The sequence below is a fragment of the Elgaria multicarinata genome, chromosome 2 (assembly GCF_023053635.1).
Source record: "Elgaria multicarinata webbii isolate HBS135686 ecotype San Diego chromosome 2, rElgMul1.1.pri, whole genome shotgun sequence".
NCBI lineage: Eukaryota > Metazoa > Chordata > Lepidosauria > Squamata > Anguidae > Elgaria > Elgaria multicarinata.
The window spans coordinates 157,793,892-157,805,956 of NC_086172.1; positions in this window are offsets into that span (position 1 = coordinate 157,793,892).

Here is a 12,065-nt window from a genome sequence, read left to right on the forward strand (position 1 = left end):
GTATTGAAGTCTTTACTGGTGTTAGAACATAAGAAGAGCCCTGCTGGATCAGACCAAGAGTCCATCTAGTCTAGCATTCTGTTTATACAATGACCATCCACCTATTGATCCACAAGAAGGCCATAAGTGCAACAGCACCCTCCCACCCATGTTCTGCAGCAACTGGTGCACATAGGCTTACTGCCTTTGCTACTGGAAGCAGCATATAGCTACCAGGATTGGTAACAGCCATTGATAGCCTTCTCCTACAAGAATTTATCTAACCACCTTCTAAAGCCATCCAAACTGGTGGCCATCACTACATCTTGTGCTAGTGAATTCAATAGTTTAACTATGCACTGTGTGAAGAAGTCCTTCCTTTTATCTGTCCTGAATTTTGCACCAGTCAACTTCATATGATGAGCCCAGGTCCCTATCCACATTCTCTACACCAGGCATAATTTTGTACATTTCTATCGTATCTCCCCTTATCCTCCTTTTTTCCAAGCCAAACAATCCCAGCCAGGCTGGTATACCTAGGGGTGACCACATTACACCAGCTTTAAAATCTCTTCACTGGCTGCCAATTAGTTTCCGGGTGAAGTATAAAGTGTTTGTTATCACCTTTAAAGCCCTACATGGTTTGGGTCCAGGCTACCTGTGGGATCGCCTTCTCCCATACAATCCGCACCGCACACTCAGGTCTTCTGGGAAGAATTTACTCCAGCCAACAAAAACAAGGCTGACAACTATTACCCAGAGGACCTTTTCTTCTGCCACTCCCAGTTTGTGGAATGGCTTGCCGGGAGAGATTCCTCAACTTAACAGTCTTCTGGAATTTAAGAAAGCCATAAAGACTGATCTCTTCTGGCAGGCCTACCTAGTTGAATTTTAAGATGCCTTCTTAATAATGTGCTGCTTTTAATAATGTATCAGTTTGAAATGTTTTAATTAGTTATATGTATTTTATGATGTTTGCATTTGTGTTGTACCCCGCCTCGATCCAGAGGGAGAAGCGGGTAACAAATAAATAAAATTATTATTATTATTATTATTATTATTATTATTATTATTATTATTATTACCCTTCCCTCATGGGGAGATACCAGCCCCTTGATCATTTTAGTTGCCCTTTTTTGGATTATTTTGTATACTTTGTAATAAAACTTATATTCTTTGATGTATTTCTTAGTCTGTGGTTAATAGCTAATTTCCCATGGGGTTGAAGTATAAAGCACAACTTCCCTGTAACACATCTTATCACTAGGACCAAGATAAATACTTCCACCATGTCAGCTGATTGCACGTATATACTTCCATGTCAGAGTACACATTTCTCTGGGAACACTAGGTAACAGCAATGAACCTGTCATATTCTGTCTGAAAACTAGTCCTTACTTTGCTCCTTTTAAACGTTTCTTCCGTGCATACAGTTTTTCAAACATTAATACAACATAGCGTAAATATAGACACTGACAAATCCCTTATTTAGTTTTAATGAAAAATAAACTTAATTAAAACCTGCAGGCTTTGTCCGCTGTCGCAAACCCAGAGCAATAAACCATGCCAGCTGCTGCAGCAAAATAAGACTTCACACGCTGAGGTCTCGAAAGGTGAATCAGCATTGTGCAAAGACTGGCACATCAAATATATGTGAGAACAAGATATCCCAGGCCATGATTGATCAGACAAAGGAGCCCTTTTTGGGTTATCTCTAATGGACTCCATCCTCACAAAATATACACAAGGACCACAAGCTAGCTGGGGAAAAATCAGTTGTTTTCTTGAAGCATTATTACAGATTGTCCAGTTGAGAGAATTAATAAATCACAGACTTTTGAGCTTTGTCTAACCCTGTGTGTGTGTGTGTGTGTGTGCACAGTTGGGGCGGGGGAGATGACATATTTTGGCTAACTGGGAAACCAGTGCCAGGTCTCTTGATTCCAATGTATGTGCTCATGCTACATCCATAAGCACTTGCAAGCATGTGCTAGAACTTCAAGTCATGCAATGAAATTGCATCAAAGGCTATCAATGGCTACTTGTCCTGATGGCTATATGCTACCTCCAGTATCAGAGGCAGTATGCCAATGTACACCAGTTGCTGGGGAACATGGGCGAGAGGATGCTGTTGCGCTCATGTCCTATTTGTGGGCTTCCCACAAGCAGCTGGTTGGCCCCTGTGTGAACAGAGTGCTGGATCAGATGGACCCTTGGTCTGATCCAGCCTGGCTCTTCTTATGCTGTTACATTCTGGACAATCAAAATGAAGTACCTGTTCACACAGTACATAAGGAATGAGTGGAAATCACTGCTCCAGGATTGGGTGATGGCCACTGGCATAGACAACTTTAAAAGAGGGGTAGACAAATTAATGGAGGATATCAATGGGTGCTTATGAACTATAAGGGCCTTACGAAACTGAGTGAAGCAGTCACCTCAGGCATGAGATGTTGGGAATCAGCAGGAAGGTGTTGGAGGAGAAAGCTGTATGCCCTGAGGCCTTCTCTGTATCTCCTAAGTTAGCCTGCTGCCTTCAGGGGCAGTGGAGAATACTGTCCCATCAACTTGGAAAAAAGGAGGGTAAGGGGGAAATGATAGAGGTGTACAGAATCATGCATGATGTGGATAGGGAGACATTTCTGTCCCTCTCCCATAATGCTAGAACCCAACGGGGTCATCCCATGAAGCTGACTAGTGGGAGATTCAGGACAGATAAAAGGAAGTACTTCTTCATAAATTCGCTATCACAAGATATAGCGATGGCCACTAATTTGGATGGCTTTAAAAGGGGGTTGGATAAGTTCCTGGAGGAGAAGGCTATCCATGGGTACTAGTCCTGATGGCTATGTGCTAACTCCGGTGTCAAAGGCAGTAAGCCTATATACACCAGTTGCTGGGGAACATGGGCGGGCAGGGGCTGTTGCACCCATGTCCTGCTTGTGGTTGACAGCTGGTTGGCCACTGTGTGAACAGAGTGCTGGACTAGATGGACCGTTGGGCTGATTCAGCAGAACTCTTCTTATGTTCTTATATTTTTACCATCAGTGTTGAAGACAGATTCATGTGCCCGTGTAGTTGGCTTCTGTACATGAAATGGTGGAGCACCAGGCAGCAAATGTCTTGTGCCACTCCTGGTTCAGAGGCACTCTGCTGCTGAAGACCAATTGCCAATGGGCAACAGAGGGAGAGAGCTATTGCCTTCATGCCCTGTTTGTAAGCTTCCCAGGGAGACACTGTGCAGGACACCATGCTGGACTAGATGGATCTTTGGTCCGATCCAGTAAGGTTCTTCTTAGTTTCATTCATTCATTTATTTATTTCATTGATATAACACTCAACCAGAGATCCCCTTATGGCAGTTTTCAATATAAAAACCAACCAAACAAAAGAATAATAGCTATAAAAACAACAATTACAATGTCAACGTATTACAATGTGAAAACATTAACAACAACTTTAAAGAGGGGGGGGGCTTTTCTGTTGTGTCCCCACACTTCTGGAATAAGTTGCCATTGGGGGTCCTTCAGGCCCCGCCATTGCAGGCTTTAAGTAAGGCCTTGAAAACCAACTTCTTTACTCTGGCCTACCCTGATTATGTTTTATTGGACTGACTAGATACGTTATGTTTCCATGTTGATGTTGTTTTTTGGGGATGTTTGCCTCTGTTGCTGTTTGTACTGTTTTCATTATTGCATCTTTTTTAAAATATATATATATATATCTGTGAGTTTGATTGTTGGATGCCACCTTGGAAGGACTCCTGCCCTGAAAGGCAGCCAAGAAATATTTTAAATCATAAAATAATTAAAGATTAGATGCCTGATGGAAGAGGCATCCAAATGTATACAGTGAAGGTGCCGGGTAGGTTTCCCTGGGAAGGACATTCTACAGATTGGAAGGGCGCACTATGGTGAAGGCCTTTTCCCTGCTAGCCAGCCATCATACCCTAGGTGGCCATCATACCACCTAGCAGTGGCTTCCAGGAAAAGACCTCTGAAGATGTTCTTAGCAGTCTGGCAGGAACTTATGGGAGAAGGCCCTCCTTCACTTGTCCTAATCTGGAGGGCAATAGGATAGTTTGGATTCCTGGATCCAAGGCTGGAGACAGGGCACTGACCCTGGACTCAGGAGTCCAGACTCCCAATCCCATCCCTATCCCCCTCGCAGCCAGCATGGAGGGAATTGTGCTGGTTGTCTCTCCGAGGTTGCAAAAACAAGCTCTGAAAGGGGGCATTCTGTGGCCAGGGAGGAGAAGGGACCGGAGAGGCCAGGTTACAACTTATTTCCTCCTGCTGTGCAGTGACCCCACCTAGATGGGCGAAAAAGCCCACCTAGCCAAAATGCAGAGTGGGAGGAGCAGAGTGGGAGGAGCTCTGCATAGGATGCCTGTCAACAGGGCTGGGCGGGGGGGGCAGAGGGGCCAGTTGGCATGGGCCTACGATTTTGAGGGGACCTTCTCTGAGTCCCCCTGGGCAAAGTTGCTTGATTTTTCTGTTGTTGATGATGAATTTGCCCAAAGAAAAGCACGTAAAGCAATTCTGAACGTGAAGAAGTGATGTCTTATCTTGAATAAAACTTGAATAAGGGATAGATTCCTTACAGCTATTCCCTCTTCTGGTTCCTACCCCAACCGGATAGTTCCTGGTGGCCATATCAGCTTGCTCTCGGGTCTGGTGGTGCTGCTGCTGAACGCCAGGTCAGTCCAGAATAAAATCTCCCTCATCCATGATTTGATTGTGGATGAGGGGGCTGACCTGGTATGCATCACTGAGACCTGGGTGGGTGAACTGGGTGGGGTTGCTCTCACCCAGCTCTGCCCTCCTGGGTACTCGGTGCAGCACCAGCACAGACTCGAGGGCCGGGGAGGGGGGGTTGCCGTGGTCTATAGGAATACAATCTCCCTCTCTAGGCTTCCTGTTCAGTCGAGTGCTGGTCTGGAGTGTTTGTACTGTGTGTTGGGTACTCGAGACAGATTAGGGATTCTGCTGGTGTACCGTCCACCCCGCTGCCCAACAGTCTCCCTGCCTGAGCTGACGGAGGTTGTCTCGGACCTGGTGTTGAGGACCCCCAGGATGGTGGTTCTGGGGGATCTCAACTTCCATGCCGAGGCTGCTGTATCCGGAGCGGCTCAGGACTTCATGGCTGCCATGACAACCATGGGGCTGTCTCAACATGTCATCGGCCCAACACATGCAAAGGGACACACACTTGATCTGGTTTTCTCGACTGGACAGGAGGATGGTGATCTGGAAGTGGGGGAACTAACATCTACCCCCTTGTCATGGTCGGATCACTTCCTACTGAGGTTTAGACTCTCGGCGGCCTTTCCCCTCTGCAAGGGTGGGGGGCCTATTAAAATGGTCCGCCCCCGGAGGCTAATGGACTCCGATGGATTCCAGAGGGCTCTGGGGGATTTTCCTGCTGATATGGCCGGTGCTCCTGTCGAAGCCCAGGTCGCTCTGTGGAATGCAGAGATGACTCGGGCGGTTGACACGATCGCGCCCAAGCGTCCTCTCCCTCTGAGCAGAGCCCGGTCAGCTCCTTGGTATACATCTGAGCTGAGGGCGATGAAGCAAGAGGGGAGACGGCTAGAACGCAGGTGGAGGAAAACTCGTGCTGGGTCTGATCGAACACGGGCTAGAGCTCACTATCGAGCCTACTCTGTGGCGGTGAGGGTGGCAAAGAGGCAGTTCTTTTCCACCAGCATTGCGTCTTCTCGGTGTCGTCCGGCGGAGCTTTTCCGAGTGGTTCGTGGCCTGTTACACTCTGGGCCAGGGCGTGAGATAGTTGAACCCTCGGTAGCACGCTGTGACGAGTTTGCACGGCACTTTGAAGATAAAGTCGCTCAGATTCGTCATGAATTGGACACCACACTTAATGCAGCACCACTAGTAGAGGCGTTCAGAGCGCCGTCCGGCTCAGTTTTATTGGATGAGTTTCAGTTATTGAGGCCCGAGGATGTGGACAAGGTGCTTGGCCAAGTCCGGTCGACCACCTGTGTGCTTGACCCTTGCCCCTCGTGGCTCATTACATCAAATAAGGAGGGGATCACCGGCTGGGTCCAGGAGGTTGTAAATGCCTCCTTGAGAGAGGGAGTGGTGCCGGCCTCTTTAAAAGAGGCGGTAATTAGACCACTCCTGAAGAAGCCTAATCTGGACCCGGAAGATGTTAACAACTACAGGCCGGTGGCTAATATCCCTTTCCTGGGCAAGGTGCTTGAGCGGGTGGTTGCAGGACAACTCCAGGCACTCTTGAATGAAACGGATTATCTAGATCCATTTCAATCGGGTTTCAGGCCTGGTTTTGGAACAGAAACTGCCTTGGTCGCCCTGTGGGATGACCTCTGTCGGGAGAGAGACAGGGGGAGTGCGACCCTGTTGGTTCTCCTAGACCTCTCAGCGGCCTTCGATACCATCGACCATGGTATCCTTCTGGATAGGTTGTCTGAGCTGGGAGTTGGAGGTACTGCGTTGCAGTGGTTCCGCTCCTACTTGGATGGCCGATTCCAGAAGGTGGTGCTGGGGGATTATTGCTCTGTGCCGTGGCTCCTAAGCCATGGGGTTCCGCAGGGCTCTATTTTATCCCCTATGCTGTTTAACATATACATGAAGCCGCTGGGGGAGGTTATCCGGAGATGTGGACTGAGGTGTCATCAATATGCGGATGACACCCAGCTCTACCTTTCCTTTTCATCAAACCCAGGTGAGGCAGTGACTGTTCTGAACCAGTGCCTGGGCACGGTAATGGACTGGATGAGGGCTAACAAACTGAGACTCAATCCAGACAAGACGGAGGTACTGTTAGCGGGTGGTTCATTTGTCCGGCGAGGTGATGTTTGCCCTGTCCTGGACGGGGTTGCACTCTCCCTAAAGGATCGGGTCCGTAGTTTGGGGGTGCTCTTCGATCCAGAACTGTCACTTGAGGCACAGGTGAACTCAGTGGCAAAGAGCACCTTTTATCAGCTTAGGCTGATATACCAACTGCGCCCTTATCTGGACAGTGATAGCCTAGCTACAGTTATCCATGCTCTGATAACCTCTCGTTTGGATTACTGCAATGCGTTATACGTGGGGCTGCCTTTGAAAACGGTCCGGAAGCTTCAGCTGGTACAAAACAGGGCAGCCCGTTTACTAACAGGGACTGGCTGGCGAGATCACATTACGCCAGTCCTTTTACAACTTCATTGGCTGCCAGTCCAGGTCCGGGCCCGATTCAAAGTGCTGGTATTGACATTTAAAGCCCTAAACGGTTTGGGGCCAGGTTATTTGAAGGAACGCCTCCTCCCATATGTACCTACCCGGACCTTAAGATCATCTACAGGGGCCCTTCTCCGTGAGCCCCTGCCAAAGGAAGTGAGGCAGGTGGCTACTAGGAGGAGGGCTTTCTCCACTGTGGCACCCCGGTTGTGGAATGAGCTCCCCAGAGAGGTCCGCCTGGCGCCTACACTGTACTCCTTTCGTCGCCAGCTGAAGACCTTTTTATTCACTCAGTATTTTAACACTTAATTTTAACTTAAATTTAAATTATACTGTTTTAACTCTGTATTTTAACCTTATATCAATTTTGCTGCGTGGTTTTATCCTGGTTGTGCTTTTTATATTGTATTTTGTATTTGTATTTTTAACTTGTTGGTTGTTTTATGATGATTTTAATTTTTGTGAACCGCCCAGAGAGCTTCGGCTATTGGGCGGTATAAAAATGTAATAAATAAATAAATAAATAAAATAATAAAACTGATTGTGATTACCTTTTTTATAAATCGTTCTAGTTCATATGTATTTAAAACTGATTAAAAATACTTAATGAGCGGTTTGAAATAGGGCTTACATTTCCTATCTGGCCCGGGCCTATTACCAGCTTTGCCCGGCCCTTCCTGTCAGCATCCGAGTTTGGAGGCTGAGAGGCATCCCAATATGGCTGCGCCCTAAAGAACCAACCCTTTGTCTTGGGCCCAGAAACTGACTGGCAACCAGTCCGGCTGTCACAGCCCTGGAGTGATATGTTCAAAATGGCCCGCCCCAGTAAGCAGCTTCACTGCTCTATTTTGCCCCAATTGGAGTTTCCGGACCTTCTTCAGAGGTGGCCCGACGCATAACGCATTGCAATAATCCAGGCAGCAGATGAGCTGCGCATGAATAACTGTAGATCTCTCTGTTCTCAAACTTGTCCCCATGTTTACCGATTTTACATCCCACGAAACTGAACTCAAGGATTTGTTCGGTTGGGCGAACGCCATGGGAATGAGACTAAAGGACTAGTCTAGAAACGACTGGGCAGAAACGAATCCTGCCTGTTGTCTCTCCACCTCAACATTTCTGGCAGAGTGGAAGCGAGACGCCCGGCAATTCGTGCAATTAATTTCAGGCTGCTGTAAATGCAGCCGAGGCAAAGGAAATCAAAGGGATTCAGCATCGCTTTGCTGCTGACCTAAAAATGACAACCAGAGATGAATACCCTTTATCAATGCAGATGGGTGACAGCCTGGTCTTTGAAGCTGTTATGTTTTAGAGAAGATATTATTGTGTTTTGACATTTGAGAGTCACTTTGCTTGCACTGTGAAAGCCGCCCTATTCAGGGGGAAGGGTGAGGCTTGAGAAATATGGGCACATTAACCGTTCCACTTTCTTGAAGCAGCAGTGCCAGAGCTTATGGGAAAGGAGGGGCCATAGGTCATTGGGAGAGCCCCTAACTTGTATGCAGTTAAACTTTGCAGTTAAATTTACGTCTGCAGTTCAAGTCAGCGGAGACTGGTGGCTCCTATATCAGTGGGGTTTCAGTTAGAAACAGTCAGAACACTAAAGCAAGGTTTAAAGCAGAGTTCTGACTGGCTGTGATGAAAACCTGGAGCGGATTCACTGCCCCATGACATTGAAGCCACCAGCCTCCACTGAGTAAGGTATCTCTGATAGCAGAATTGGGGCAGAAGAGACTTTAGAGTAGGTGATCTGGACATAAGATGGACCTACGGTCTGTCTTAACATAAGAAGAGCTCTGCATGTTTCCATAAGTGACTCCCTCAGGTTGGAAACTGTTATGAAACATCATGTGAGATAGATAACCAGGTCTGTAATGAACACAGGCTAGATAAATGCACACCATGCACACATTGCAAAAATCCAAGAAACCTGAGCCTCACCAGCAGGAATCACGGAGGGCAGAGTGAAGCCAGGGAAGACGAAGCCAGCAAAGGGGGGGAGTGTTTGAAGTGTTTAAAAGAAGGCTTGTCTTGCAAGGTACTGCAACGCAAAGGTCTGCTAAGGACAGGAGCGCGAGTGCAAAGTGCTTTCTTTAGAGCAAGGGTAGGTCACCTTTTAGGTCCATGGGCACATCTGGCAATTGGAGAAATTGCCCTGGACACCACCACAAAATGGCCACCATGGGAGGCGTGGCAAAGGACAAGGAACCTGCCCCAAAGGCTGCATACAAGACACAGGTGGGTTATCGGCTCCGACATACTAGGGGGGCATCTATATGTCGTCTTTGCCCTGGGTCGGCTCCGAATCTGCACATTGATGGTTATATGACTCAGGTGCCCAATCAGAGCTACCCCAGGGCAAACAGTCAAAGATCCGCAGCTGAAAAGTCAGGGACTTACCTTGAATTCCCCTGCCCCGCGAGGTCAACGTGGCTCTTCCACCGTCTGTTCACTCCGGCACTGTGCTGGGGGCTTTCCAGGCTGGAAGGTGACCTCCCATTCACTGGAAAGCCCACGCTACCTCCCCCAGTGGGGTTTATTCACCACCACCCTATAGCAACAATACCGCAGGCAGCCTCCAAGCCACTCCTCTGAACCCGCAGTTTTCAGCTCCAACAGAAGCCTATTCCACAGCTGCTGGTAAGAAAATGTGGTGTTGATGTTGTTGTTGTTGTTGTTGTTGTTTTTAAGTGGGAGGGGGAGAGCACTTTGGTGGTGCTAAGGAAAATGTTATGGGGCCCCACGTGTGACTCAGGGCACTGCGTTGCCTACCCCTGCTTTAGAGCAAGGATGTACAGTCTTTTCAGCTCTAAAGGGAGCATCAGCTATCGGCTGGGATGCCAGGGGTCACACGTACACACACACATGTATACTGGTGCACATGTATACACATAAATGTGCACACACACACATACACATTCCCATTAGAGCATCAGCATGTCATGGGTTGGCATGCTTTGGGCTGCAAATCAAATCTCTTTCCATAACTTTGACCTCTTGTAACTAGAACTCACCACCACCACTGAGGTCCGCATTCGTTTGGGGAGTATTCCTGCATTGCTTGCTCACCCCTATGATGAAATCTCCCCTCTGCTATGATCATCTTGGGCTGCTCAGCTGATCCACAGGAAGTTGCTGAGAATGGGGCGAATGGGGCAGTGAAAGAGGCGGGGCTCAAGGAGAGGCTGGCGGGCTGTATGGGGTAGCTTGGGAGGCCACATTTGGCTTGCGGGCCAGTGGTTCCTCACTCCTGTTATACCAAAACCACTTGACTTGGTTAAGCGTGGCTTTCTGGTATGCCTAAGCTCACTGTTTGCTTCTCTAAGTATGCTTGACCTATGCAGCAATCCCTTTAAAACTTCCAATCACTGAAATATTCTGGCCATCCACCACTTGTCTTCTGATGAACTAGTAAGCTGCCCATAGAGAATCGTAGAATTGCCAAAATAATTCCAGAGGCACGAGCTTGACAGATGCCACTTCTGTGCACGTCGTTCCTTTCTCTTCTCTTCAACACCTCCTGATCAGTTCAGGAGATACTTGCCTCTTGCACTGCAAACAGTTGTGTGGCACATGACACATTCCTGGTCTGCGCAAGGCATTTGATTTCTTCCAGAGTTACGCTCTGAAAACAGTGATTCCCATGCGGCGGGCAAGGCAAGGCAAGGCAGCAGCTGATCGAAAGAGTCTCGAGGATGTTCCTGCCAACTGTGGATGATGGTGACACAGCCCAGGGGACTAGATGGGAATGAAATCTGTGCTTGTGAATTAAAAGTAACAGATGGTTCCCCAACAAACCCTCAAGGTGATGTTTGCCCCTGCATAAATAGCTGTGTTATTAATAATAATAATAAGTGGTACAGGTACATGTATACACATACATGTGCACAACAAAAGCCCTTAGGAATCGCATCTTCAAGAGGGAGATCAGAAGTGGAGACACCATGGCAGAAGGGAACGGTAGTGCCATTCCCTACCCACTGCGTCTCTGCTCCAAATTGTGACCCCTCCAAAGCAGCCTCTACTCTAGTGCTCCAAACTCTGTGCTTCGAGGTTGGTTTGTCTTGGGGAAAGCAGCCATCAGGTGAATAATACACAGTATACTAAATTTTGGCAGGACAATGGCGGCCCTTGGAGTGGATTGTGTTGTTCATCCCTTCAAGGGCTGCCTTTTCAGGTTTGAGGGGGAGACCTTTGAGCGGGAGCAAGGTTCGCTGCAAGTTTCAAAGGCCTGTTTGAAGATAGGCTCAAGATGAAATTGCCAGAAAACAGTGTCTTGGATTCCTAAGGGCATTTCTTATGCACAGTTTTTACATTGTTTGATGTCCCCTAATTAACCAGAGATCAGTGGGGGCAGCTAGGTAATTTTAGACTCCGGAATGAATGGCCATGCAGACTACCCTCACCCCTTCTTTAGATCAAGGACAGGCAACCTGATGCCCTCTAGTTGTTTTGCACTACAGCTCCCATCATCCCCAGCCAGCACGGCCAATGATTGAAGATTATGGGAGTTTTTATCCAAAACACCCTGTACCATCAAAAGCAGGCATAGACAAGCAGCTTGTCTATGGGGGCAACTCAGCTGGGCTGCATTTGGTGAGGGGGGGTTCCTGGTCACTCTGCTGCTGAGTGGGGCCCTGGACACCTACCCAGAAGGCCTTCCATGAAGTGCGCACATTTTCAGTGGAGGTTGGTGGCTCTGATTTTGGTGGAGCTTTGAATTCACTCTGGGCTTCAGTCAGAACCAGCTAGAAGACTAAAGGAGTTCTGAATCCTAGCTCCCCAAAATAGTTTCAGTACCTCGAATAGCTCCTTTAGAGCTCTGACTGAAACCTGGAGTGGATTCGCAACCCCCACCGAAGTCGGTGCCACCAGCCTCCACTGCCT